Here is an 11,852-nt window from a genome sequence, read left to right on the forward strand (position 1 = left end):
GGGCAAGATAGTAAGTCCCCGTCTCTATAAAATATTTTTAAAAATACCTGGTTATGGTGGCACATGCCTGTGATCCTAGCTACTCAGGAAGCTACTCAGGAGGATCACTTGAACCCAGGAATCTGAGGTGACAGTGAGCTATGATCACTTCATTGCATTCCAGCCTGAGTGACAGAGTAAGACCCCATCTCTAAAAAAAGCAACAACAAAGATACACATTTCAGCTTCATGGTTAGGTTTGCCCAAAATTAGACTAAGGAATGGGTCTTATAAAAAGGCCAGTTCTCTGTCACTAAAAGGTTTTAAAGAATCAAGATGAAGTTCTAAGAGGAGTTTCTTTGTGGGTGAGATTGGGACAGATGATCAATAATATTATCTTTAGTGTTTAGGTTTGGGGACTTCCATAGAGCAAATGAGATGTATTCCTGATTTTTTCCTTGCAAATTTTCTGAGATTATGCCCCTAGATTTGTCATCACCTCTAAGGCAGTGAGAAGTGATGGATTTTTTTATAAGCATATTCATTACATTGAACACATTATTTTTTAATTTACTACCACATATTAAATATTTATTATGCTTCCAAATATAATGTGCCATGTACTTTCTAAGTAATATAATGGATTAAACAGTATCTGTACAAGGTACAAATTATTAACTTCATTCAAATTTAGAAAAGTTTTGGTTAAAGAAGTCTGGTAGCTTTCCTAAAATCACACCCTAGAAAGTAACACAGAGCTGTTATTCCACACTAATCAGTAAAATAATAAACATGGAAGTGATACAGCATTGTGATTTAAGGTAAGGGTGGCGGGATCACAACTGTTGCTTTGAAGACCTGAACAACTTCCCTCTTTCAGTACCCAGAGGTATCCAAGCTTCATTCACATTTGCTTGAGGCAGAAGCCAGAAAGCCAAAATATGAACAGTCATATATATATATATAACTGTATATACATTATAAATATATTAAATATATAATAAAACTCCTTACTTGTAGGCACTTTGGAAAAATAATTGATAGCCATTTCATTTACTTACCAAGAGAAATGATAGTCATAAGGCACACGCATAACACGATGAGAATCAATACATTTTCCCTTGCTAGGTTGTTCGTTCCACATATTGACTGAATCAATAAAGAAATCAAGACAGACCAACATGGAATTAAGCACATGTTGGAGACCACGCAAACTGAGAAAGAAGAATTAAGTCAGTCAAGCACTTAATGCTCTTTGTCTAAAATAGTTGTGCTTTCATTTCTGATTGACAAACTATCTTATATATATTAACATATTCAATTTACTAACCAGCAAGTCTCATGGCCACGTCTGCAGCCTTTTCCTGTTAAGTTGTTGACAATGTATATTCTAACCCATAGTGTTGATATTGCATCTTAAAACTTAGAGGACAAATGTATAACTCTAATTTCTGGCTTGTACAGAACTTAGAAATAAGTGCTGATCAAAGAATCAAAGTTTGTCTGACTCCAAAGCCCATTGAAAGCCATGTAAGTCAGGAATAAAGTTATTAAAAACTATCTTATGCTTAATCAAATAACATTTACTTTGGGTACAACTATAAATTCTTAAAATGGCAATTTCAAGGGGAAAATGGAAATCTCTAAATCACTAATGTGGCAATAGAGTGAACTTGGATGATCAGTCCAAGAAATTAAAAAAAAAAAAAAAAAAAGCAGGTCTCTTGGAAGCACCATAAATTAGGCTGTTAAATTGTGGCTGGAGTCTAATGCAAATCCCAGTTACCCAGGCATAAAAGAAAGCAGCAGTTGGCAAACACTGTGTTATTTATTTTGTAGATAAGCCATCTATCAAACGTTTCTTTTCCTCAGTGAAATGCACACTCCAGCACCATGGAGAAAAAGAATCTGGTAGTGATAGAGTGTACCCTGGGAGCTTCTTTTCTGAACTTTGGTGAAATCAAGTGAAAACTGAAGTCCTTTGTAAATTAACAGTTTACTTGCTTGTCTAAATCAAACAACAACAAGAGGAAGATATTCATCTGGTTGCTAAGTAGAGAAGAGAGGTTTCACTGAAGTGCTTCATGCTGTTTGACCAGCCTCTCATAAACACACCAATTTGAACCTCAAGGTTACAAAAATGGAGACTCTCATCCTGAAATTACCAATTCTCCCAAATCTCCTAAGAATAAAATGAATGGAGCAACCATAGGGTTAAAGAAACCTGAGCCAAATGACCAACAGTAGAGATTTTTCCAAAGTCTGGAGTGGTGGGATTTAGTAATAACATAATTTCAAGTCAGAGAATTTCTGTTTCATAGGTTATTCCAAAAAAGAAGAATGAGTATTTCTTCATCACTGTTTTATTTAATATTTAACAGAAGATTCAGGAGGAGTAGTGAGTATAAATCTTAATCCACAATCTTGACTATAAGAGAAATATTATTATTTTCTTTAAGTCAAATTAAATCCGGTTAAAACCTCTATTCAGACATTTGATGGGAATTTAAATACATTTTGGGGTTATTCCTCTCACCACACCCCCATTGTAACATGGGATCCAGAATTGCCTGGCGCCAGAGGAATAAGCAAAGGCCTTTCACTTTAGTTTATTATGATTGTTACAGGTTTGATAATTGCCCAAATCCACAGAGATGCCAGAAGGTTGCCGCTCTTCTATTCCCTCATCACATGGCTGAGTTTGAAGTCCAGAATCTTGGTTGGAGCTGGGAATTTCAGTGCCCTGTAATGACCCATGAGAAAAAAGACCAACAAAGACCGAGTCACGCCTTGTAAAGCATTCAAACAGAAGAAAAAATGCCATTTTGTATATCAAAAACAGCAAACATCAAACACAACTAAAATAAATGAATATATCAGTACATTATGATTCCTACAACAGAATTTGTGTCAACAATTTTTGCTTGAGGCCCAGAATTATTTTTTAACTCTTATTTGAAATGATTTTAGATTTAACGAAAAAGTAAATAATAGAGTTTCTATATTCTCTTCTCCCAGCATCCCCTAATGTTAACATCTTATGTAACCATAGTAAAATGATCAAAATCAAAATTAACATTGGTACACTACCATTAATTAAAATACAGACCTTGTTCAAATTTTACGTTTTCCACTAGTTACCTTTTTCTCTTCCAAAATTTGATCCGAAGTTCTACATTGCAATTAGTTATCCTGTCTGCTTAGTCTCTTCCTGTCTATGAGCATTCCTCAGTTTTTCATTGTCTTTCAGGACTTTGATACTATTGAAGAGTATTGGTCAGTTAATTCATAGAACATTTCTCACTTGGTTTTGTCTAATTTTTTTATGGGGTTATGTATGTTTGGAAAGAAGGCTACAGGGGTAATTTTGTGCCTTTCTCAATGTACATCAGAGGAACATGATGTCAGTCTTATTAGCGACATTACTAGTGATTACTTGGCTAAAGATCTATCTGTAGGTCTTGAGTTTCTCCACTCTTTTCCAATTTGTAATTAGTAAGTACCTTGGTAAACATATATCAGGTCATGCAAATTTCCAATTTCTCCTCAAATATTTACTCACTAATTTTAGCAACCATTGATGATCATGCCCACAATAATTATTATTATGGTACTTGCTCAATGGCTATTTTGAATTCTTCCTTCATTCCTTCTACATTTATTAATTGAATTTTTTCAATAAGAAAAAATCATCCTTTTCACTCTTTATTTATGCATTTGATTGTTTATATCAGCATAAAATCATAGATACTACAATATTCTCTGAGTTAGAATCCAACAATATCAAGGACTCAGAGTTTTCAACTGTAATAATACTTAGTTCTTTTTCAAGTTCCACAGATTTCTTTTTCTACCTTAACTGTATTTGTCTTTCTGGCTCACTGCAACATGTCTGTTTATTCTTCTTTTATATTTTTCCTGTTATCTTCCATCGAACCAAAGGAAAAATCACCAAATTCCTCCTTTTAAAAATTCTGTGTCTAACACTCTGTCATTTTTTACTTAAACACTTATCTTTTCTCACCTTCCCTACCTCAATTTTGTTTTGTCCCCATTTACCTCCTTTATTTCTGTTTACTTTATGTATAGGGGCCGATGGGTAGAGAGAGCCTGTTCGGTATAAACAGAGATAAATTGCCTCTTCCCATCTTTTGAAAATAGTCTGTTCGTTCTTTTGACGTTCAAGATGAATGTGAGTAAATTAGTCATGCCTCTATTTTGGCCATCAATTTTCAAGTCACTGAGTCAGGTGACTGCTAATGACATTGGTAATGGTTTGCACTCCTTTTTGTTCTATTATTGTGGTTGACTTCAGAGAAGAATTGACAATACTTTTTGAACATCAACTAATTATATCAATCTTTGTACTAAAAATAATTTAAAACGACACATTTCTGCATGAAAATTAAAGCAAAATTCTGTCTTTTGTATCTCTATATGACAGTCACTTAAATTGCCCATATACTCTTACAGTTAGAACCACATTAAATAAATACATTTTGCCTACTCTAACCAGAGGTTATAAATCTGAGTTTGTTTTTCAGGTACATCAAAAAAATATATACCCGTGATATGCATTTTATTGTGGTTGTAGAAGAGAAATCTTAAAAGGAGAAGAACAGAACCATAAACATGCTACCTCTTTCTCTCTCCTGTATTCTTTGGAAAATTTTAACCAAAGCTTATTCAGAATGTTTTCTAAATTGTAAATTGATAAAAAATATCTTTATACGGATGGGCAGTGTGAATTATAAGTGAGATAGCAACCATCCAAACACAACATGATTAATCTAATTGCACCTACATACTCAATTTAAATAGTCTTAAATCTTTGAAATTCTGAATGGTTCATTATACCCCGAAATAATAAGTAGAAAGCAGAGACCTTTCAAACTAAAGATACTGTAAATTTAGCAGTGGATGACTTAAAATGCTTGAATACTATTTTAAAATACCACTTAAATTATTAAATAAAAATAAACCTTCTAGATGTATTTCAAAGTGTAATTAAATTAATGTTTACTTTATTTAAAAACTCCCTAAATGAAAAAAAAACCTGAGGCCGTCCATTTAAATACTAGCAACCCAGAAATATGTATTAGAATATTCTTTCCCATTAAAAAATCTTAGTAATTATAACTGAAAACTATTTTCATTCCCAAGAGTAGAAATAAGAATATCAAAGAATAACCTAAGAAAGAAATGTGAAGGATTCATGGCTAGGAGACAAAGTATAGCTAATAAATATTAATGACTAATAAGTAAATACATGGATGTCATAATCTGATATAGGAAAATTCTGTTGTATAATTGTAATAGCTACCTCAAGTTAATTTACACATTTAAACACATCCCAGGCAAATACAGCTTGAACTTAATGAAATAAGTTTATATGGGAGGAAAATTTCTATGGGAGGAAAATGTATTTGAGAGGAAAAATATACATAGAATTAATCTGAGTCAAGAAACATAAGATGCGAGTGGTGGAAACATGCCTGATCACTTAAAAACTGCATTTTAAAGTCTCAATAGTTAACACATCCAGTCTATTCCTGTCTTAAGTGTATTTCTGTAAGAAATGGGTATTTGGACTCATGCTAGGGTGCTCTGAATTCAGATATATGGTAGTGTGGCGTCTTTGCAGTAAAGACCATTATTTAAGAGCCTGCTTCTTATTTCCCCACTAGTATCAAAGGATACATCACTGTTAAGAGAGACGGTGTTGTGAGTTAAGCAAAGTGGAAAGGAAGTGCACAAACAGCACTTGCCTAATGCAAGCAGTTTATTTTCAACAATTTTAAATCTCATCCCTAAGACATGTCATTTAGTTGGAAAGAAAATAACTTTCAAATAGCCTAAGTAGTACAGGTGAGTGATATTGATTCTTCTAACTGTAACTGAAATATTTTTGTAGGTCACATATTCTCAATTCATATTGTTTAAAACTCATAGGTAAAACTTTAACACAGTTTATTTCAAATTTGGTACACATTATTCAGTAGGCTATTAAGAACTATTTTGTCAGGTATAATGAAATATTGATATCAGTTACTAATTATACTAATTTTATTTTGTGTTACAAAATGTGTTAGTATTTTCTGCCTCTTATTAACAAAAAATAAAATGACATGCAAGTTGCCAGATTAATCAGATTTTAGAAGTATACACTTTTCTTTTTCCTTTTTTTAACATACAGGAAAACTTTGACTATAAGACTTAATGAATTCAATTGAATTATGTCTGATTTTTATATTTGATTTATATTTATTTCCAAAAGCAGAATCCAGGGTGGTGGTGGGCTGAATTATTCGCCTCCTCTCTTTATTTCTTCCTGCATCTGTGTCCTTACTTAGCTATACAACTGTGCAGTGTGCTCGCCTTGTGATCCAGCATAATTTCCTATCCCAGGGTTTGGCCTTGTGACCTGCTTTGGCCAATAAAATGAGAAATGGTATGCTAACTTTCAGCCTAAACCTCAAGAGACCTAAGTGTTTGGAAACACTTGCTACTTTATGATTCTGCCATCACCTTGTGAAGGATATGATCAGGCTAAACTGTGCATTTTAGAAAAGCAATGAGAGACATATGCAAAAAAGCCAACCCACCATCTTAGCCCAGCCTAGATCAGCTGACTCCCAGGCAAGTGAAGAAACCTCAGCAAGAATGGAAGAGCCACCAAGTCCAGTCTGGACTAGATTAGTTGACACTAGGAATACGTGAGAAATGAATATTTATGCTGGTACACTGATGTTATGTGGGTGGTTGTTATGCAACCATATTGAATCAATAGGTAGTTGATAAACCATCACATGTACTAAAGGATCACCAAGTCTTATATTACAACTCTTGTTTTACAAATATCTTAACAGTTTCACTAAATATTTAACTGAATTATTCCAAATTAAATAATTTAAAAGGCATACTGATTTTTATATTGTTTTCATGATGCATTAATTATTCTTGATGGGCATCATTTTAATATTAATAACTACTTAACAGTAATCACTTTAAATATAATTTATTTCCTCACAGGTGTTTTTACAATAGCTCTTAAAAAGTGTATTAATACTTTTTTTTAATTGAAACAAAAAGTCAACATTTTTTTTCCGACAGAATGTAACTGTGATAATGTTGGGCATTGGACTGTCCCTCATAATCCTTATTAGTTCTTAGCTATTAGCATTGCTCATTAAACTCCAATATATTTGTCCTGTGAGCAACTACTTCATTAGTATCTGCTTGATTTTACAAGTAAATTTGATGTTGATGCAGTGAAGAAGAGCTAGAGCTGGAGCTCATTTCCTAAAGCACTTGCATTCTGCACTTTACCTCTGCACAGTCTTTTCCTTACCCCATATGGAGAAAGCTGGCTGTGCAACTCCTCTCCTGTCTTCACTTAAAACAGCCAGGGATTGCCAGGAGAAAGCCTGCTGGTTGCAAACAGTGAGGTGAGATTTCGACTTTCCAGCAGTTAGATGTACTTGTTTAATAACCTTGCACACCATGGCACTGTTTTTCAATGTGCCTCCATTAGGAGTAAAATACAGGCTTTTTTTTTTTTTTTTTAATCTGCTTTTGTTATTTACAAAACCTTGGAGACTTATCACTTCTCTAACTAGCATAGGGTAGTCATTTTCCTAAGTGAGGCACAATCAAGGTCAGCCTCTCTTTTGTAAAACTAAGGCTATGATAGTTTGGGAAATGAGAATCAAGGTGTAACTAAAGGGTTGGTTGGTTGTTTTCCCCTTTATTCATTTTCCTGACTTATTTATTTATTTATTTATTTATTTATTTATTTATTTATTTTCAGGCCTAATTCACTTTATTTTTCTTGTATAAAACCCCTATGTTGTAACCACAGCTAGAGCCTGGGTCCTCTGCACCGAGACTCTGGTACGGGTCTTGACGAGGTGGTCAGTGAATTTCTGATAGGGAGACTTGGTGAATACAGTCTCCTTTCAGAGGTCGGGGGTCAGGTAGCCGTAGGTCTTGGAGATGGCACCAAAGGTAGCCTTGGCGAAATTGCCCAGGGTGGCAGTGCAGCCCCTGACTGAGGCGTAGCAGTCATCGATACCAACCATCATGAGCAGCTTCTTGGGCACAGGCGATGCCAGTGCCCCTGGGCGCGGGAATGAGGCATACCAGCACAGAGCCGCAGCGACCTGTCACCTTGCGAGGGATGGTGTGGGGCATGACGATCTTGTTCCCCTAGAACAAGATCTGCGCACGGGGACAACGGAGAGTTTGACCCGCGGATAGCAGTGGCCACCTCCTTGGAGCACTTAACACCCAGACCCACGTGGCTATTGTAGTCCCTGAAGGCAACAAAGGCCTTGAACCTGGGGCGGGTCAGCTTCTGCACCGCCATAATCTTCAAAACCTCGTCCTTGAGAGAGGCCCCAGGAAAAAGTCAATGATCTCAGATTCCTTGACGGGCAGGAAGGACAGATAGATCTCCTCCAGGGACTTGATCTTGATGTCCTCCACCAGGCGGCCCAGCTTGGTGACGGGCATCCACTCCTTATCCTCGGCTTTGCCTGCTAGCTCCGCGGCCTCGGCCCGTCCACGGCCTCGACCCCGGCCCCAGATGCTACTGACAAAACCTCCGCGGAAGTCACCGCTGTTCCCCATCCCAAGGCCCCCGGACGCCGCCGCTGCACCGGCGTCATCTGACATTTGGTGTTTTCTCGGAGAAGAACTTCCTGGCCTATTTATACAGGGAGGTTCATAAAAACAATAGAGATACCCCTCAGGAATTTGAATTAACCTAAGAAGACATCCACAACTTTAGATACCAGGAATCAATTTGACTGATACAGAGGCTGGGGCGAATAAAGGGTTGCTGGTTGCTAACAGATGTATTCCTAACAAAACAGGCAGATTGGGCTGTGTTGACATCTAAGGTTTAAGCTCTTATCTATTACTCTCACGATGACTCATTATTTTCACAAAGCACCCTTAAAAACCATTTATCATTGAGAAGAGCCCATGATAAAGCTTCTAAGAGGTTGCCTTCTGTTATTTAAAGAGGAGCCACTTAGCACTGGCTGTTGATTAGAAGACACTTAAGTGAAAAATATCCTTTCTTCAGACGGAGTCTATGCCTTTAATCATCTCATCTGGTAAACAGTCTTGACGCAGTAAAAGGTGTTTTTTTATTGTTCCAATAATATATGTATGTGTTGTTATACTACTTGCAATATGTTCCTAGACCTCAATCATTAATGGGCAAAGGTCTAGAGAGATGAAAAATATTGAATACATATTAAAGGTGAAATTAATGACCATTTTTTAAATTCTATTACTTATTTTTGACAGAAGTAACTTTTTCAAAAGAAAATAACATTAATGAAACCTTTCAGATTTGACCTTTTAGTGGCAGTAAAATTGAGCTACATAAATTCTATTAATGGTAGTGGCTGCTTCCCAGCAAAACCTCTCTGATATTGTGGAAACTGGTATTACTCAGGATTTTCAGAATCACTCTCTGTAAACAACTTTTGAAAATGGGTTAAATCCGTGAAGTCAGTTAACTGAGATGATCAATTATCAAGCTACAACAACAAAATAAGTTAAAAACAATGAGGATGCTTGCTCCTATTATTTTATGCTCTTGAATGTAAAATAACTAACTACTAAATAAGATAATTAGTTTTCAACATTGAAGGCATTTTTTTCAATAGATATCCGACACTGATACTGTGGAAACTGCTGTTACTCAGGATTTTCAGAATCACTCTCTGTAAAGAACTTTAGAAAATGGGTTAAATCAGTGAAGTCAGTTAACTGCGATGATCAACTATCAAGCTACGATAACAAAGTAAGTTAAAAACAATGATGACGCTTGGTCATATTATTTTATGCTCTTGAATGTAAAATAACTGCCAAATAAGATAATTAGTTTCCAACACTGAAGGCGTTTTTTTTCAATAGATATTGACACAGTGCCTGACAAAGAATACTCCCTTCGCCAAGTTTTCGTAAACTAAATTGATTATACGTTTTTAATTTTTCTAATTAGTTGTTAGAAGAGCTATTAATTTTCCTTCTGATCTCATTCTGTTTTTTACCCTATAATTATTTTCTTGAATTTCTAATTTGGGAGAAGACAGCATCAGCTAAAAATAAAAAGGAATGCCTAATATTTAGTGAGAAAAGTTCACTATTTAGTATTTACCTAACTACCTAATATTTAGATATGTAGTGAGGAAAGTTCAATACTATTCACTGAGAAAAATTCAGTCAAATAGAAGTTTGACTTGGGGTGAGAAGATGTGTGTGGAAAGAGGCTGGCAAGCAGAATCACAGCCAAAAGTGTTTTCCTAGATGGAAATTTCTGGCAGCTGGAAAGAGGTACAGTGATCAAAGGCTCTGTCTGTAGACACATTCTGCCCTTGGTAGACTGTGATGTTGGGCATGTTATTTAAACTTTAAGTTTCAGATTCTCTGAGCTACCTAACTCAGAGAGATTTTGTGGAAACAAACTAAATAACATTTATGAGGTGTTTAATAAAAAACCCCAAATGGAGTAGTAATATTTGTCTTTCTAGTTTTTATGGAAAGTTCAGAAGTTAACTTTAGAAACTAAATATTGAGCATCTGGAGTGCAAAATTTAACTGAAGGCCATAAAAAATGCCATTGGGCCGGGCATGGTAGCTCATGCCTGTAATCCCAGCACATCGGGAGGCCAAGGCAGGTGGATCACTTGAGGTCAGGAGTTTGAGACCAGGGTGGCCAACATGGCACAATGCCATCTTTACCAAAAAATACAAAAAAAAAAATCTGGGTGTGTTGGCACACACCTGTAATCCCAGCTACTCGGGAAGCTGAGGCAGGAGAATCACTTGAACCCAAGCGGCAGAGGCTGCAGTGAGCCTAGATCATGTCACTGTGCTCCAGCCTGGGCGACAGAGTGAGATTCTGTCTCAAAAAATAGTAATAATAATAATAATGATAATAATAAAATTAAATTTAAAAAAGTAAAACAAGAAATGTCATCCTTTGGTTCTACTGTTCAACTCACTGGAATGGATCTGTCACTGGTCAGACACACTAGAGGGTATATAGAGAGCCTTGAGTTGACAGGGACTAAGAGAGTGTTGGGCCACGGTGGCCATGGCCAAGCCTAGGAGACTTACTGAGAGGTTCTACTGGCTATGAAAATGACATAGATAATAAGTGGACAAAGTACTTTGCCTAACTTCGGTTTTCTCCCTGTATCTAGCATGTTGCATGTATACATTCTTCTTGGGTAATGAATCCGTCAATTGACGTGCCATCTCCTACCACTCTAGTTTCAGGGTTTTAAGAGCTTGCCTCTACTATATCCAAGTTAGTTTTAATTATATTAAAATCTCTGCCATCCAGGGAGGGGAACTAGGATAGAGTCAGATGTATGGAACTGTTGTGGTGTTCTTTTCAGATCCTGGGAACAAGATTTCTTTTCTTCTTTTTTTTTTTTTTTTTTTTTTTTGAGACAGAGCCTCACTCTGTCACCCAGGCTGGAGTGCAATGGCACGATCTTGGCTCACTGTAACATCCGCCTCCCAGGTTCAAGCAATTCTCGTGTCTCAGCCTCCTGAATAGCTGGGATTACAGGCATGCACCACCATGTCCAATTAATTTTTGTATTTTTAGTAGAGATGGAATTTCACCATGTTGGCCAGACTGCTCTTGAACTCCTGACCTCAGTTGATCCACCTGTCTCGGCCTCCCAAAGTACTGGGATTACAGGCATGAGTCACCATGCCAGGCTCAGGATTTCATTTTTAGGGTAGTATGCATATACCATGTTTCTAAAAAAAAAACAGTGGATTGAATTAGTTAAGAGAATAATTTTACAGAGGTAAAATGGGGCTTTGACATGTTAAGA

At 36.2% G+C, this 11,852-nt stretch overlaps 1 pseudogene; it reads right to left on the minus strand.

Annotated features, from left to right (window-relative positions):
- Window positions 1–7,823: 7,823 nt before the first annotated feature.
- Window positions 7,824–8,655, minus strand: LOC126950808 (40S ribosomal protein S2-like; annotated as a pseudogene).
- Between the last annotated feature and the right edge of the window lie 3,197 nt (window positions 8,656–11,852).

This window comes from Macaca thibetana, chromosome 3 (genome assembly GCF_024542745.1).
Source record: "Macaca thibetana thibetana isolate TM-01 chromosome 3, ASM2454274v1, whole genome shotgun sequence".
Classification (NCBI taxonomy): Eukaryota; Metazoa; Chordata; class Mammalia; order Primates; family Cercopithecidae; genus Macaca; species Macaca thibetana.